General features: G+C 40.4%; 1 protein-coding gene across 4 annotated transcripts in view; it reads right to left on the bottom strand.

Annotated features, from left to right (window-relative positions):
* The window catches only part of ptprea (protein tyrosine phosphatase receptor type Ea), a 130,554-nt gene extending 115,166 nt beyond the window's left edge, over positions 1–15,388 (bottom strand). For all 4 annotated transcript variants that reach the window (XM_084079259.1, XM_084079260.1, XM_084079261.1 and 1 more), the window contains exon 1: positions 15,253–15,388. The gene's annotated coding sequence lies outside the window, so the exon portion shown is untranslated. The remainder of the gene's footprint in view (positions 1–15,252) is intronic.
* Between the last annotated feature and the right edge of the window lie 2,399 nt (positions 15,389–17,787).

The following is a 17,787-nucleotide window of genomic DNA, read 5'->3' as shown; positions in this document are numbered from 1 at the left end:
TGATTCTTTTTGGGGGTCCCGGGCAGCCTGAAAAGGTTCAGAACCATGTTCACCCAAACAGTGAATAAAAAAAATCACACCCTGTGTGAAGGTAGCGGCGCTTTGATACATTTTGTCATCGATATGTGTTTATAATGTGTTTATAGCCACGTGTCACGTGAAGCTTGACCAATCTCTTTGTTGACGTGTCTGACCAATCAGAACGTTGACGCAAAAGCCAGGTATAGAGGGCTACCGCTCTACCTAAAGGTATAGAGCGGCTAGCGCCGCTAAAAAAGGTACAGCGTTCACTGAAGAAGACCTTCATCTGTGACGCTACCGGCGTCCCCTTATCAGCTTTAAAGCGACAGACAGACAGAACTACAATGTGCTCCATTGTCACCGTCATCAACGGAGCCTTTTGATGGCATCAAGCGGGAGTGGGATGAACATGAACGAGCCTCGGAGCCACGGCGGTATAGTGATTTCAAAGAGGTGGGCGGGGTCAAGGTAAATTGCTTATAGATCGGCGGGCTCCATCATCTCATCTCCCAGGGCTGTTAAAGAGTTAATGAATCAATTCATTTCAATTTGTTTTCCCATTCCGCAGACAGCTGGTCTTCATCACGGGAATAAACGAAAAGTAATTTAAATTATAACTGCTACAATATTGTACCGCTTTAACCCATTAAGACCGGGAACGCATCTGTGTAACCATGCACTTCAACCATTATTTTTATACTTTGGCTATTCAAAAATAGCAGATATACAAGCTCATACACAAGCTTGTAGATCTGCTATTTTTGAAAAGATCTTGAAAATTCTCTGTCTTTGAATATATATATATATATATATTTTAAAGGGAACATTTTAACTCAAATCTTTGCTTCTGGGTGTCCCTGGAACAACATATTTTGAGATGGGGGTCCGGGCCAAATACATATAATTTTGGGGGTCCTTGACATGAAAATGTTTTGTTCGAGGGACCCCCAGTAGCAAAGAGTTGAGTTAAAAATGTAGTTAAAAAAATTATATATACTAGACCATACCCGGTCGGCGCAGCGCAGCCGTGGGGGGATATGCGCACATGATCTGGCAACCCGGGAGGCAGTTCGTCCCATAGCTGGGCAGCCCCGTAACCATGGCGACAGTGTTTGACAGAAAAACGCTAATAAGAAGCTGAGATTTGATGAAATTGAAAAACGGGCTTCACAGTTGTGTTCAGATGGTAATGGTCAATGGCTGTGTGCAAAATCAGAGCAATTGGTCCAGCCAGTGAGGAGAACCGGGTGTCTTCACCACCACTACAGAGGTTACTAGAATTATAGTAGGATTCAAAGATTTGCAAAAACTTTCATGATAAAAAAAAAAGTGCAGATCTACAAGCTCGTAGCGCGGCACTCGGTGCCGCGCTATGAGCTTGTAGATCTGCAATTTTTGAATAGCCCAAAGTATAAAATAATGGTTACAGCTAAAAATCTAAAATGACACAGTATGCGTTCCCGGTCTAAATGGGTTAATGTGGTTTCAAATGGCTCGGTGCCTCTGATGATTAAAAGAGAAAGCGGCTGAATTACAGTATTGTTGCATTTTACAGTGGGAAATGTTAGTCGCGGATATTCATACCATGTTATCACCACCGAACACACACACAACGGAGATATCATTGAATGAACAAGCTGGTAGTGATCATACACGGCTCCGTTTAGCTCTGCTCTGAAAGAATGAATGGGAAATGGGCCGCTTTAGTAAGACATGCATTATTCATTCATCACTGTAGCCTTCCACAACAGCCTCGACATTGACACAAGCAAACCATTATTTTCTTTTTTTCCTTTTTATGTATCTCACTGTCTCAACACACACACACACACACACACACACACACACACACACACACACACACACACACACACACAGACACAGACACAGACACAGACACACACACACACACACACACACACACACACACACACACACACACACACACACACAGTTATCTTTCAATGAACAATCATCATCTGCTGTAGAAGGATTTCAGTGGTGTAAAGAAACTAAGTACTGTACTTAAGTACAATTTTGAGGTATTTTTTACTTTACTGGAGTATTTCCAATTTTCTGTATTTTTACTTCTACTCCACTACATCTCATAGGCAAATATTGTTCTTTTACTCCACTACAATTATTTGAAAAATTTAGTTACTAGTTACTTTGTAGATTTTGATTATTATTACAAAACCACTTCAGCCCTATATACATTTCGGCCATTTGAAAATAGCCGATCTACAAGCTCACAATGCGTCCCAATGCAACGCTATTGTGAGCTTGTAGATCTGCCATTTTCAAAAGATTTTTATGCATTTTATACTTTCGAAAACTAAGACATTCTGCATAATGAGTACTCTCTACTTTTGGTACTTTAAGCACATTTTGATACCAATGCGTTTGTACTTTTACTCAAGTACATTTGGAATTTCTGACTTTTACTGGTAACAGAGAATTTCTACAGTGCAGTATTGATACTTTTATTTAAGTAAAATGTAGTACTTTTTCCAACACTGGCGGATTTAAGCTCCGCTGAAAGAAGCCGACCTGTAAAGCAATGTGTGGACGCGTTGAGCTTGTAGATCGGATACTTTCAGCACTCAACATCATGGTAAGACAAAAGTATAAATCAGGCTTATTTCAGTAAGTTATATGAGACGGACCGGGGAGAGCCTGGCAATGTGCCAAGCACTCATAGAATATACTTAATGAAGACTTTAATCCACTAAGACCGGGAACGCATCTGTGTCATTTTATGATTTCTTTGGCTATTCAAAATAGCAGATCTACAAGCTCATAGCGCGGCACCGAGTGCCACGCTACAAGCTTGTAGATCTGTTATTTTTTGGAGAAATTGTTAACATGTTTGCAAATCTTTGAATATATATATATTTTTTTTAAAGCGAACATTTTTAACTCCAACATTTGCTTCTGGGGGGGGGGTCCCTGGAACAACATATTTTGGCGGCTAAATACATATCATTTTGGGGGTCCTTGACATGAAAATGTTTGAGAACCACTGATATTATAGCAACATAAGTTTTTTTTAAAAACTGTTAGGAAGACATTTGTAGAACCCCCAGAAGCAAAGATTTCAGTTTAAAAAAATGTGCTTTAAAAATGTATATATATATATTCAAAAATGTGTACACATTTTCACGATTTTTCTAAAAATTGCAGAAATACAGCTTGTAGATCTGCTATTTTTGAATAGCCAAAGAAATCTAAAATGATAGATGCGTTCCCCGGTCTTAATGGGTTAATGGAAGACTGTCAGAGCAATATGAGATAATGTTCATAATAAGAGCATTCATAAAGAACTGCATATATCTGGCAGAAACTGATTACTGTGCAATAGACAAATCATCCTAAAGGATCCATCCACTGCATTAGCAAGACACGCATGTCAGCGATGGACAGACACATGAAGCCCATAAAGTACATCAGAGTAACCTTCATGGGACTCCTCTCCTTTGCTCTATAGTTTATGGGCCTCAAGGCTATGTAAAGAAGGAAGGGACACGTTCTATAAGCCATGGCATGCACCAAGTGGAGCCGGAAGTTCTGTGGAATGTAGTGAAGTCAATGAGAGTTGGCTGGACCAGCTATAGGAATATACAATACTTTTTTAAATAACTTTTTCATGTCAAGGACCCCCAAATAAATGATTGGTCGCGGACCCCCATCTCAAATATTTTTGTTCCAGGGACCCCCAGAAGCAAATATTTGAGTAACAAATGTTTGCTTAAAAAAAAAATATATAAATTCTAATTCAATGGTTTGCACATATTTTCACGATTTTTCAAAAATATCTACAAGCTCATATCGCGGCACAGAGCTTGTAGATCTGCTATTTTTGCCAAACCAAAGTATAAAATATGGTTAAAGTGGTTAAAATGATTGTGACGCTATATCAACAAATTTTGTTGGGGACCCCCTGGTACCCCTCCAAGGACCCCTGGGGGTCCCCGGACCCCACTTTGAGAACCAATGGAATAAACTTTTATTTTATTGATGATTGCAACCTTTCGTCATATATTCAGTTCAGGAAAATAAAAGTCATATCATACATTCTGATTCTGCTCTTAATTGTTTTCCAATGTCCACACTATATCATTTTTTTGAGGCATCAAAAGACTACAGAGTACATTTCTCACTGGGCAGTATGGGCTGTCTGTCATCGCGATGACAGCTGGCACAGTCAGAATAACTTGCTCTGTTCTCTTTAGATACCTGAAAGAAAATTATATAGTGTGCACATCAAAAAAACAACGTGTGACGTGTCTTATATATTCCTGAATTGATTCTTCTGTGAAGCTCGAAGTCATTCATAAACAGTGTTTATTCACACGCTTGTCCACCCGGCACTGCTCATTGACTTCAATGCATTCCATTGAACAAAATTCGGCCTCCGGTTTTCCTGCCAGCGCAACAAAATGTGCCAGCTGGAACCGCCGGACTGAGAAAGTGATGTACGGGTCCTTTCCTTCTTTATATGGCCTTGACGGTCCCGCGGAAGTAAGTAAGGAGGAGATAATGACTTTTACAATATGCAGGTCTACATCACCAGGTGACAGACTCGATCACAGCCAAACTGCTGCAGCAGCAGGCAAGGCAGGCAGGAATCAATGGCCATCTCATTTTATAGTGGCTGGAAGTGAGTGCAAACAACCAAGGTCAAGGCTGTTGGTTGGCTATAAAACGCTAATTAAATTGAAGAAGCGATTGCCTTAAATTACCTCAGAAACAGTGTTGGTATTTAATGCCTGGGTTTTGCCATTGTTTGCATCATATCTACGTTCTAGTACAGAGGCGTGCTTATTATCATAAAGATCCCTGCTATCTAGGAAAGGTGTGGGTGAGACGTTTTTAGCATGCGCATATATGATGAGCGCATCCCAGAGTTGTTTACCGTTAACAGCCAATGCACAGCCTCCAATGAGCAGACAGACAAATAGCTGACTTTGTTGTTCCTCCAACACAGTAACAAGGTTGTCAAAGGTTTATTAACCATAATAACCACAGCATACTTATTTTGTGCAAATTTGTAAAAAAGATAAAAAATAAATAAAAACTTAATAGAAATTGCCTTTTGAAAAAAAAAAAAATTTGCAGATCTTCAAGCTCACAATGTGTTGTGAGCTTGGTAATCGGTTATTTATTCTAGTCGTGATTAACCACTTAATATATAGAAACCCTATATTTAGTTGACCGGAGTCCCACAGGGCTCTATACAAGGCCCCCCTTCTGTTTGTTCTTTCGCTCTACACTAAATATCTTGGCCGACTGTAGCCGTTCTACGAGCTCACATCACGTCGCACTGCGTTGTGAGCTTGTAGATCTGTGATTTTGAATCACAGAATGAATGACTTTTCATAGACTTTTTTTCTATCGATTAGTCACCCCATGGAGACTTGAAATCATGGATATTGTTTGTTTTTTGTCGCATTCCTAAGCCAATAATTTGATGACTGGTCCGCTAGTCATCAAATTATTGGTTTAGGAATGCGACAAAAACTAAAAAAAATCCATGTCTCCATGGGGTGACTGATCGATAGAAAAAAAGTATTTTTTGGGGTGAACTATCCCTTTAAGAACTATTCTATTGCCATGTAGGCTGCCCACTGTATTCACACGCAAGATATAGGCCTTAATGTTTACTTTTCAAGGTATTCATTCAGATAAAAAGAAGTGGACTGAAGCTGAGTATAAAGTCAGACCCCAAAGTGTTTACTTTCACTTCCCTGTGAATCAGGCCATGGAGTGCAGAGCAGTTAATCTCTTTAAAAAGCTCCACCCTGCTTTTAGTCCCGGGAGCAGGTCAGTGAATTGGGCCGACACGTTCTCTTTGGCCTAAAAAAATAAAAACACCCTCACGTCTCAATCCAATACTGTGACCAGTGGTAGAAAAAGTACTAACATGTTTTACTTCAGTAAAAGTATCAATACCGCATTGTGGAAATACTCTGTTACAATTAAAAGTCCTGTATTCAAAATGCACTTGAGTACAAAAGTATTGGTATCAAAATGTACTTAAAGTAAAGTGGAAAGTACTCATTATGCAGAATGTCCCATTTCAAAAGTTTTGAAATGTATAAAAATGTGAAAATAGCAGATCTACAAGCTCACAATCGGCTATTTTCAAATGGCCGAAATGTATATAGGGCTGAAGTGGTTAATGAACGTTTTGTAATAATAATCAAAATCTACAAAGTAAATAGTAACTAAAGTTACTAGTAATTGTAGTGGACAATATTTGCCTCTGAGATGTAGTGGAGTAGAAGTAAAAATACAGAAGATTGGAAATCCCCTAAAGTAAAAAATACCTCAAAATTGTACTTAAGTACAGTACTTGAGTAAATGTACTTAGTTACTTTACACCACTGGTGAATTGGGCCGACACGTTCTTTCGCCAAAAAAAAACAATCCAATAATGTGACACATCTGTGAAAACGGCGCCCCCACGTCAACACATCGCATGAAATATGCAGAGCGGCTGATCATTACGTAACGATTGGACATAGAAAACAAGCCGTTGAGATATTACTGAGTGTTTTTTAAGTGTCTCAATCAAATTTAAACACACCAAACAATAACCTCATATCTTAAAAGCATTCCAACAATGTACGTTATTTTTTCCCCCTCTTTTTCCTCCCGAGACTCGTAATAAGGCAACTCCGGGGTCATTGTGTCAAGCTCTCAGAGCTTGAGTCTTCTGAGAGCCACGCCGACATGGTGTGTGTACTTTGCGGAGGAGCGCTCCTCGTGTAATGAGTGACAGAAATACAATAGAGGGAGCTATGTGTCGCCCGAGGGGAGAAATACACCCATATTCTGGGCAGCTGTTGCCGGAATGACATCATTGGGCTGTCTGCCTACGCTGGATGTAACCAAAAAGAGGCTCTCATCTCGTCTTTAACTACAGCACGCCTTGTTGCTCGTTTACATTACACCAGAGCAAGTCATGAGGAGTGTGTAACAAGGACTGATCCCCGGTTTACCAAACAGCCAACTCAAGCAACCAACAGCAGAACCGTCGAAACAGGGTTAGAAAGTGTTCTATAACAACAAGATATAATACAGCCATAAGGTAAAAAAAACAACAACAGTAGAATAATCAAATGATAAAATAAATACTCATGTGGTCAACATCAATTTAAGAAACAAATTAACCCATTAAAAAGGGATAGTTCACCCATTATTGGCTTTCCTAAGCCAATAACTTGATGACCAGCGGACCGGTAAGTAGCGGTTCCGGTAGGATACACAAAGGAGACTCTTTGTGTCTCCTACCGGAACCGCTGCCGGTCATCAAATTATTGGCTTAGGAATGCGACAAAAACAAAAAAAATCCATGGGGTGACTATCAATTGAAAAAAAGGTGAACTATCTCTTTACGACTTGAGGCCGATTCTACAAATGCCTTCTAAATCAGTAGTTCTCGATCAAACTTTCAAGATTTCTCAAACTTTTTCAAAAATAGCAGATGTACAAGCTCGCAGTGCGAAGTGACACGCTGTGAACTTCTATATCTGCTATTTACGAATAGCCAACGCCCAGATGCTTTCCCGGTTTTAATGGGTTATGACAAACATGAAAAATGTATAGAAGGAAATAACCACAGGGGGAAAAAAAGAGGCAAATGAAAACTTTGAAAAGTCCTTGATACAAAAGTAGGATTTTAAAAGATGACACTGACTGACTTTGCCAGCCTTAGATCCTCAGGTACAGGCCGTTCCAGAGCCTATAGGGGTGCGTGGGCGACAAAAGCCCCGATCCCTCCCCAGGTGATGAGGCAAGTTTTAGAAACAGCTAAGAGAGCCCTGTCATTGTGAGTAGATCTAAGGCTGCACTCCGGCTCATACGGGACCAGCATAATTGTCTCTGTCGGGTGGAAACCTCATATCTCCAAAACTGCTACTTTTCAGGACTCAAATTCAGAAATAGCACAAAAAAAAAGGCAAATCTACAAGCTCACAACGTGATGCGACACGTTTTGAGCTTGTAGATCTGCTATTTTTTGCTATTTCTGTGTGTAGTATGATGAAGTAGGGCATTCATTTACGAAAAAACAGAAAAAGTGAGAATATGGAGATAAGAGGTTTCTGCCCGACAGCAACGATATCTAAAATGTAAAGTGAGCCTGGCCTCGCAAGGCTTTAAAAGTCATCAGTAAAACCTTGTAGTGGTTGTAAGTGATATTTGTTTGTTAAATGAAGGGTTAAACAGCTCTATATTCTGCTCAGTAACAGGGGCCTCCCCACCTCTCTAGTTCTTTGGTAAACAAACAGAAAAAATCATTTTCCGGTCAAGATACCAATTTAATCCAAACAGGAAAGAGAACTCATACAGGACACGGGATGAGCAAGTGAAATTGGAAGCGATGAAACAAAAAAATAAACGAGTAGACAAAATTGAAATTGGAAAACTATCAAATTGAAGCTGATAAATGGTGTCTCTCTCTCTCCTGATTGGATGAAATTGATGACCCACCTGAAAATTCAAACTCACTGGAAACCAGAAGCTATGGGTGTTAATATGGCCACATTTCTTAGAATTGGTTAACCACTCGCAACGCCTTGCGACACGAGGCGTTGTGCGCTTGTAGATCTGCTATTTTTGGCTAATGTTCCCCTCAGAAAAGGGATGCTAGGGTTCAAGTGGTTAATGACCCCCTAAGGGCACCGGACCCCCTGTTGGGAAAGAATTAGGGGGCCTACAGCCTAGTGTAATAAGTAGTTATTAATAAAGCGACAGACTTTTGCACCATTTGAAGACAGAAGACAGACTTTGTTGTACTGAGCCCAGAGTACAGGGAGCACACATGTATCCAATATCACTGTGTCCTCAAGATGTTCTCGTGCTAAAAAAAAAACCCAACAACAGTCAGGTAGAGAGAGGAACATTTAGGGGAGGAAAAGGAGATGCACTAACTTTAGAATAATAGGATTAATCCTATTTTTGATCTTTCTTCAACAGATATCCTCTTTGTGCCGTCGTCTCATGTGCTTACCGGCCATACCGTCATACCTCACAGGCCCAACACTGGTTGGAACAACAGATGGTAACTTGGGTTACTTCTTCTGATGCCACTGAGAAGGGGGACGGCCTTGATCTCTGCCCAGCTGTTTACCACACTGGATGAAAACGACCTCAGTGAGCCTTAAAGCACAGCTGCTGGTGAACTAACCCAAGGTTCAAATCACACCTTGTATATGGATTGTCGTAACGAACTGTACAGGAGTTCAACACTTAATAAAACTAATAGATTAATCTATTATAAAAATTATCCATAATCAATTATAATTAAAAAAATAGATTTTAGGAGGGAAGAAGCGAAATATTCAAAATAGCGATAATAGCACAAGCTCATAAAGCTTTCATCTATTCCCATGTGAGCTTGTAGATCGGCTATAATAGCAGTCTCGCTCTTTTTGCGAGAGACTGTTGGACAACATCGTAAGAAATAGGGCTCAAGTACTTAGTCGGACTAATCGATTAATATATTTTGATATAACTTATAGATATAACTTCCCGATTATACAGGAAGAGTAATCAATAGAATAATCACCAGGAAAACAATCCATAGTTGCAGCCCTACAGTACTGTCCTATTTTGGTTCCAGTTCCGGAGACACACTCATCTGTCATTGCTCTTGGCTTCCCCAGCAGCAGCAGCAGCAGTAGCTGTAAGACTGATCTGAGGTCTGTGTGAAGAAAAAGACAGGCTGTGGTACAGCATGGACCAGATCGGGGCAGAGAGCCGCTGGGCGTGCGTTCTGCGTTGAAACAGGGACACTGGGGAGTGGAACAGGGAACGGGGGGCAGCAGGTAACAGTTTGCACAGCTGTGCAAGCCGTCCCCGCCATGGCCATGTGTTTAATAGCTCCCAGCCTCGGGCCTTTCTTCTTCTGATGGTGACACGCCTTCCCTTCCACCCAGGTCCCCCTCCCCAGGTCCCACTTCTCTGTGAATTAGGGGGCTAAAGGGGGCTTTCCTGTCTTCCAAGCAGGAAGCAGCAACGTACAGTACATACAATGTCTTCTTGTTGGTGTCTTTAGGTTTTCCCTGGTGTTGCTTTTGTATCTTGTTGTATCTTTTGTTTTGTTCTCTTTGAATAAAAATCACTTGAACTACATACAGCTGTTCCAAGCAATACACTCCCTAGAACATCCCTGTGATTTAAGGAGTATTTCACCCAAAGAATAACTTATTTTGTATCAATTACACACGCCATGAAGCCTTGCATTCATGGAGAATTTTTAGTTTTTGTCACATTCCTAAGCCAATAATTCGATGACCGGGTGGCTGCTCAGTAGGAGACTCTTTAAGTCTCTTTGAGTCTCCTACCGGAGAGACACCGCCGGTCATCACATTTTTGGCTCAGGAATGTGACAGAAACAAAAAAATCTCCATGAATTCAAAGCTTCATGAGGTGAATAATTGCTAGATTTTTTTTGTGTGAACTACTGCTTTAATAAAGTGTTTTCATCAACTTCTCCTGCTTAAAGGGATTAAAAGAAAACATGTCATCTTCTGCGTATCTTTTTGATATGTTTTACTACATGATTTATGATGACAGAGTCCCAAGGCATTCTGCCATGGCTGCTAGTATGGAATAAGCCGCAAGCACAAACAAGCCTAAAGTTGCAACATAGCATCATGTGCTTGAGCAATGTTTCGCTAAGGCAACACATCACAGGCACTCAGGTAGGATACACATGAATGGTTGTTTGTTAAGCTTTTCTATTAAAACCCAGGTCTGACTGGGACTCAACCCATGGTTGGAGTTCATCACACTAATCAAAAATATCAATTCATTTCATAATACTAATCAATAATCAAATCAAAGTCCCAAAATGTTCAAAAATAGCAGATCTACAAGTGATGCAGCACATTGTGAGGTTGTAGATTGTCTATTTTGCTACTTTTGTGTGAAACTATTGAGCAGAACTTTTGTACAACAAAGCTTCTCTTAATCCATTAAACATTTTGGCCGATTTGTGTAAAACAAAATAAATAAACAAAGAATTGCTTCTCGATTATTTGATTAATCGAAAAAGTAATGGATAAAATAATCCCTATGAAAATTATCGACAGTTGCAGCCCTGGCTGCTGGATTCATTAGTGATTAACAGATATTTATCAACCACTAATTGCCATGCATGCTGCTATGTCTAACATTCCACAAAGAAAAAAATCATAAGTATCACAAAGTAGGCTAGAATGTGGCACAGCCCAGCATGGGGTCGCTGTCTCGACAGCACAAAATGATTGAATGAGTGTGAATCTGTGTTTTTTTTCCGAGGTGATGTGCAGCTGTGACTATAGTGGCGGGGGGGGGGAAGGGAGGAGGAGGTGGGGTCTGGGATGGTGGGTTGTTTTAGGTAGTGATGGAAGAAGTACTCACTCATATTCATTACTTAACCCATTGAGACCTGAAGCCGATTCTACATGTCTCCTAAAGCTCAACAGTATTCTGAAAAACGTATGTTTCTATATCAGTGGTGCTCAAACTTTTTCATGTCAAGGAGCCCCAAAATTGTATGTATTTGGCCGCGGACCCCCATCAAAATATTTTGTTCCAGGGACCCCCAGAAGCAAAGATTTGAGTTAAAAAATGTTCGCTTTACAATAATATATATTCAAATATTTGCACACATTTTCACGATTTTTCAAAAATAGCAGATCTACAAGCTCGTAGCGCGGCACTCGGTGCCGCGCTATGAGCTTGTATATCTGCTATTTTTGAATAGCCCACAGTGTAAAATATTGCTTTTTAGCTCAAATATAAAGATGGCACAATTCCAGGTCTTAGCAAAAGTATAAAATGTATAAAAATCTTTTGAAAATAGCCGATCTACAAGCTCAAAACGTGTCTCATCGGGACACAATAGTGACGGCCCACCGATTGGGAACCACTGCTTTTTACAGCACATGTTTCTACCCAGTGAATGACATTGTTCTCTGGGTAAAGCAAGCACATGCTCACCGCCCTGCCGGGCACCTCTCAGTGGGCTTCAACAATCACACCACATCTGTTCGTGTTGTACACAACTCCCACGTGCAAAAAAACGACACAAAGCTTTTTTTCTTTTTTAAACAAGCACATAAATCTGCCATTTTGTAATCCCAGCTATGGCTCACAAACAACAAAAAATGGAAAGCACCACAGACAGTCAGCTTGGCACAACAATGTGTAGGCAGCAGTGGAAATGAGATGCAACTCGGAATAAAGGCTGCTGCTGCGTGATTTGCACATGTTATTATGTTCTTTGGGCTATTCAAAAATCGTGGAAAATGTGTGCACATTTTTGAACGGATACATTTTAAAGCGAACATTTGTAACACAAATCTTTGCTTCTGGGGATTCTACAAATGTCTTCTAAATCCTAACAGTTTTCTGAAACAGATGTTGCTATACTGTCAGTGTTTCTCAAACTTTATTTGGCCGTGGACCCCCATTTCAAAATATTAAGTTCCAGGGAGGGACCCCCAGAAGCAAAAGATTTGAGTTACAAATGTTCGCTTTAAAAAGTATATATTCAAAGATTTGCACAAAATGTTCACGGTTTTTAGAATAGCCAAAGAAATCTTAACATGGCACAGATGCGTTCCTGGGTCTTATGGGTTAAGCAACAAACATTCCTCACCCTCACACCTTGGACTTGCTAAACTAAACATCATTATGACTACTACAGTCTGTGTACTTTCGGTATTACTGTATATCCATATCCATGCACCTGGCTGGGACCAGGAATGCAATGGGAACTCAAAAGATGGCTGGTTCAGAGCAGTGGTTCTCAATGTGAGGATCCATTTGGTTCCATTTGTAAACTCTCAGAGATACCGTAAGGGTCCATTTGGACCGCAGGTGGTCCCCGGACCCCACGTTGAGAACCACTGGTTTATAGAAACACGGTTCAAGTCATTTCTGAGGCAACTGTGTTCTCTGTGAAACAGGAAGAACTAACTGTTGCCACACTTCCAACTGCTGCCAAGAAACAAGCATGGATGGGAGGATTTTTCTAGCCCTTGGCTATAGTGTTTGTCATGTCAGATTCCAGGTCTTTTCTTTCTTCTTGTTTTTCCATAATACTGAAGACTTGCCTGACAGGCTAACAGATTGAACGATGCCTGGGTGGATATTGCACATACGTGGAAAGCCAAATTAAACGCTGATAACACCTCAAATCCTTCAAGGAATTCGGGGGAATAGCTACACAGACAGACGTGTTAATTATCCTTTCCTCTATACCCACAGGCAGTGCATTCTGTATGTGTGAATAGTGTACACATTGTCTGCTGACAGCAGCAGCCAAAAATACCAGCACAACATATGGTCCCCAAAATCTGTCACACCCACTTAGGAATCAATTAAGACAAATTAAGACAAATAGAAAATGTGACTCCGACTTGACACTGTTGTTTTGGAAGGTACATTTTCCGCTTTCCGTACTAATCAACTCATAATTAAGCTAAAATTAAGTTAATTCAAGGGCAGGGAAGAAGCAGGCAGCCAATGTCCCACTTACTTTCAACAGAATAGAATAGGGCTTTTAGCAATAGCAGTTTTTAATGAATTATCCTTCTAAGAAATTGCGGTAAATGAATTTTATATAATCACATGCAAAAGCAGAGCAGCCTACAGCAAAGAGCAAAGCACAGCTAAGTTGTTGAACTGGCAATGCACCATAATCAAATGTTTTACTTGAGTAAAAGTATCAATACCACAATGTAGAAATATGCTGTTACAAGTAAGAGTCTGGTGTTCAGAAATAACTTTAGTAAAAGTACAAAATATACTTAATGTACCGAAAGTAAAAGTACTCATAATGCAGAATGTCCCATTTCAAGTTTTCAAAATGTATACAAATCTTTTGAAAATAGCAGATCAACAAGCTCCTTGAGTAAATGTACTTAGTTACTTTACAACCACTGCCCATAATCAACCACAAGGACGTCTACCTTTTTAAAAGACACAAGAAAGAGGCTACACAACTATCCCTTAACTATCCATCCGTAACTCAGTCAGACAAATGTAACCAAAATGGACACACTTGGGGTCCATTTGGTTACAATTGTAACCCTCTCTGGGGTTAAACTCAACAATAATACCATTATACCTCTCTAGTGGCCTGTTGTTGCCACTGTTTGGAAGGACAAGTCACAACAAAGCTGAGCCCACAACAATGACAAGGAGTTTGTTGTGAAACCGGGGGGATAAAAGCAGCTTTTGAACATTCTTTACATGTTTGGCAATAATAATGAAAACAGAAAAGATGACTCCTTGCAGCAGGAGTAGTTATAGGCTACATCAGTGGCTCTCTAAAGTGGACTCTCTGGGTTCTTTTGGGGAGGGTCTAAATTGTCCCTTACAGGTCTGTAACTCTGACAGTATAGAAATGGAACCAAATGGACCCTAACGGGTCCATTTGGTTCCATTTCTATACTGTCAGAGTAAAGGAGAGACCTGGAAATGTTAAAGTTTAGTTTGAGAACCACTGGGCATACAGAGGATACAGGCAAGAACAACAGGCAGCACCACAAGAAAGAAAAACCAACAACCAAAACAAGAAATGAAAAGGAAACTCTGCTTTTGCTCCATTAACCTACATTGACTGTCAGAAGTCTAGTGAGGTTGTCAGAAGTCTTGTGAGGTTGTCAGAAGTCTTGTGAGGTTGTCAGAACAGAAGTCTTGTGAGGTTGTCAGAATAGAAGTGTAGTGAGGTTGTACCAGGGCAGACTGAGGCATCAGTTATACACTTGAGCAGTTGAGCTGCACACTGTTGTTGCCTGCGGTAAATAGCAGATCTACAAGCTCACAATGCGTCACATTTGTGAGCTTGTAGATCTGCTATTTACTGAGCATGACACCCGGGCACAGACAGAACTAAGTATAACTGAGGCTTGAGGCATCATGCGGCACTAGTATCATCATGTCAACACATAAGAATATGAACTAGTCAACAAACGCAAAAAACTGTCTTCAATCACAGCAATAATGCATATATTATTAATATGAATATATCCCACACACTGCTGTGTGACAGTCACACTGTAGAGACAGACAGGTGATAAAGCCAGCCGGTGCGTTCATTACATTCTGCGTAACGTTTGGCTGAAAACAGAACGAACGCATCAATGTAGCCTCCAGTCTGCTGCTCGCGCGGGATGAGATGTCACAATAATAATATAAACACTATCTAATGTAAATGGTCTCACTCACCTTGACGCTGGAAACATTACATCCACACTGACACGGTGTTCTGTCTGTTCTCTGTCTGTCTGTCTGTCTCGACTCAGTCTGTCTGTCTGCTGTCACCACGGCACGACCAACGAGCTGTTTAGGAGAACATATCTGCGCTGTCAGTGAGCGAGAGTAGAACCTCTCTCTCTCTGTGTGTTTCTCTTCGTCGCTCTCTCTCTCTCTCTCTCTCTCTCTCTCTCTCTCTGTTTCTCAATGTCGCTCTCCCTCTCTCTTCTCTCGCTCGCGCTCTCTCTCTCTCTCTCTCTGCCTCTCTCTCTCTGTTTCTCTATCTCTCTCTCTATGTCGCTCTATCTTTCTCTTTGCTTCAGTCGAGCTCTCTCTCTGCCTCTCTCTCTCTCTCTCTCTCTCTCTCTCTGTTCTCTAGTGTAGATAAAGGGAGCCGCCTGGCGCCACTGTTTATTACAACACGTGCACATAATCATGTCACCCCAGGGGGGCAGCACAGCAGCAGCAAGTTGTAATACTGTCAGAAAGAAGGAAAGGAGTCTCCTCTTTCCTCCTAATCTAATCCTTATCTCACACAACACACTCACTCACTCATTTATTTACATTCAATCTATTTCATCATAATGTGTGACTGTATTCATCTATAGTCTGATATCATGGTGTTTGTATAGGGTGTTAATGATGGTGGAGGATCACTCCCTTTCTAGTAAAACATCCTTGGGTAGAAGATGTGTTAATGATTAATGAGCATTATGTTTTATGATTATGTTCTTTATCATCCTGGACTTTGGAGCCAAGGCTGTGAATCTAGACCACTTCCTTTAACCCGTTAGTAACCGCGAAATTATTAGATTTTAGCGTTGGCTATTAGAAAATAGAAGATCTACAAGCTCACAGCGGGTCACTTCAAAAATAAAATCCTAACACAATCTTCTTTTCGGGAGGTCCCTGGCACAATACATTTTCAGATGCGGGTCCGAGCCGTATCATTTTTTGGGGGGTCCTTGGCACGAAAAGGTTTTTAGAACCACTGATTTAGAAGGCATTTGTAGAATGGGCCTCAGGGTCTTAATGTCTGACCCTGAGAACTAGGCCTGGCACCATTATTACATAATCGCAAGTATTTAAGATAATCACTCATTATTTTTGTTGTCATAATCGTCAATAATAATAATAATCGGCATAATTGTTTCCATGTTGAAAAATGTTCAATCATTTTCCAAAATTATGAAATATGTCAGTAATTTCTTTGTATATATAAGTTATTAGTATATTTAAGTTATTTGTCATATCTGCCCTTTGCAATTTTTGATTACGAAACGAGGCAAAAAGTAAATACATTTGTATTCATGTGTTCCTGTCAAGGTGTGGTACAGGAGTTGTAGGACTCAAATGCAGAACGACAGATACTCAAGAATATTCAATAGGTTTTATTAACAAAAGCCCACACGAGGAACACTAGGAACAAGGAACTTCAAAAATACTCAAGGACTAGAATAACTTGAATTTACACAAGGAACAGACCATATCAAAGAAGACGACGAACTGACAGGGGTCTAAACACACAGGGGCATACAGACAAGGACTAACTAGACACAGGTGAACTCAACAATCAACACTGGGATAGGCTAGGGCAGTGGTCCAGGGACCACCAGTGGTCCTTGAGGGGGTTCCAGGGGGTCCCCAGCCAAATTAATAGTTAGGAATCAAATTGACCCTTATGTGTCTGTAACTCTGAGAGTGTACAAATGGAACCAAATGGACCCTAACGGGTCCATTTGGTTCCATTTGTACACTCTCAGAGTTAAATGAACATGATGATGATACAGTGTAGATTGGGACCCTCAAGAAATCAAAATGGTTGAGTCCCTGGCATATCTTTTCAAATGGGGGTCCGTGGGCTAATATGTGTCAATGTGGGGGTCCTTGATGCGAAAAAGGTTGAAAACCACTGGGCTAGGGGTCTAAGAGTACGATCTGGGAATCACAGCACTGGTTAGACAAGACAGGTACAGATAACTAAGCAGAAAGGAAACAATTGAAACGATACTACAAAAATAAGATACAGAACACCATGGCAACAAACTACAGAGCTAGAAGACCAAAACAGAACAGGAATACATAGTAAAACTAATAAACACAGACAAAGTCCAAGGGCTGAGGAGCGGACCGTGACAGTTCCAATGTTCAATGCCAAAAAAGCACAATTAAATCATTAACCACAATTATTTGTATGACAATTAATCGCAACTTAAATGTTGTAATCGTGACAGATCTAGTGAGAACCTGAATGAATAGTACCCACACAGAGTCTTTTAAGTGTCTTAAAAGGTACATGCAGACAGTGGTCTCATACTGTGTACAAGCAGCTGGTAATGGTGTTAAAAACAACAACATTATAGCCTAAATGCCATGAAATATCAATTATATTGAAAATAATCTAAAAGAATCCTCTACTTTTACTTTTGGGACTTTAAGTACATTTTAATGCCAAAACTTAACCAAGTACATTTTGAATACTGGACTTTTACTTGTAACAGAGTATTT

Source organism: Gymnoscopelus microlampas (assembly GCF_963454915.1).
Source record: "Gymnoscopelus microlampas genome assembly, chromosome: 14".
NCBI lineage: Eukaryota > Metazoa > Chordata > Actinopteri > Myctophiformes > Myctophidae > Gymnoscopelus > Gymnoscopelus microlampas.
The sequence above is the reverse complement of the archived record's forward strand: the minus strand, read 5'-3'. Positions and strand labels throughout refer to the sequence as shown.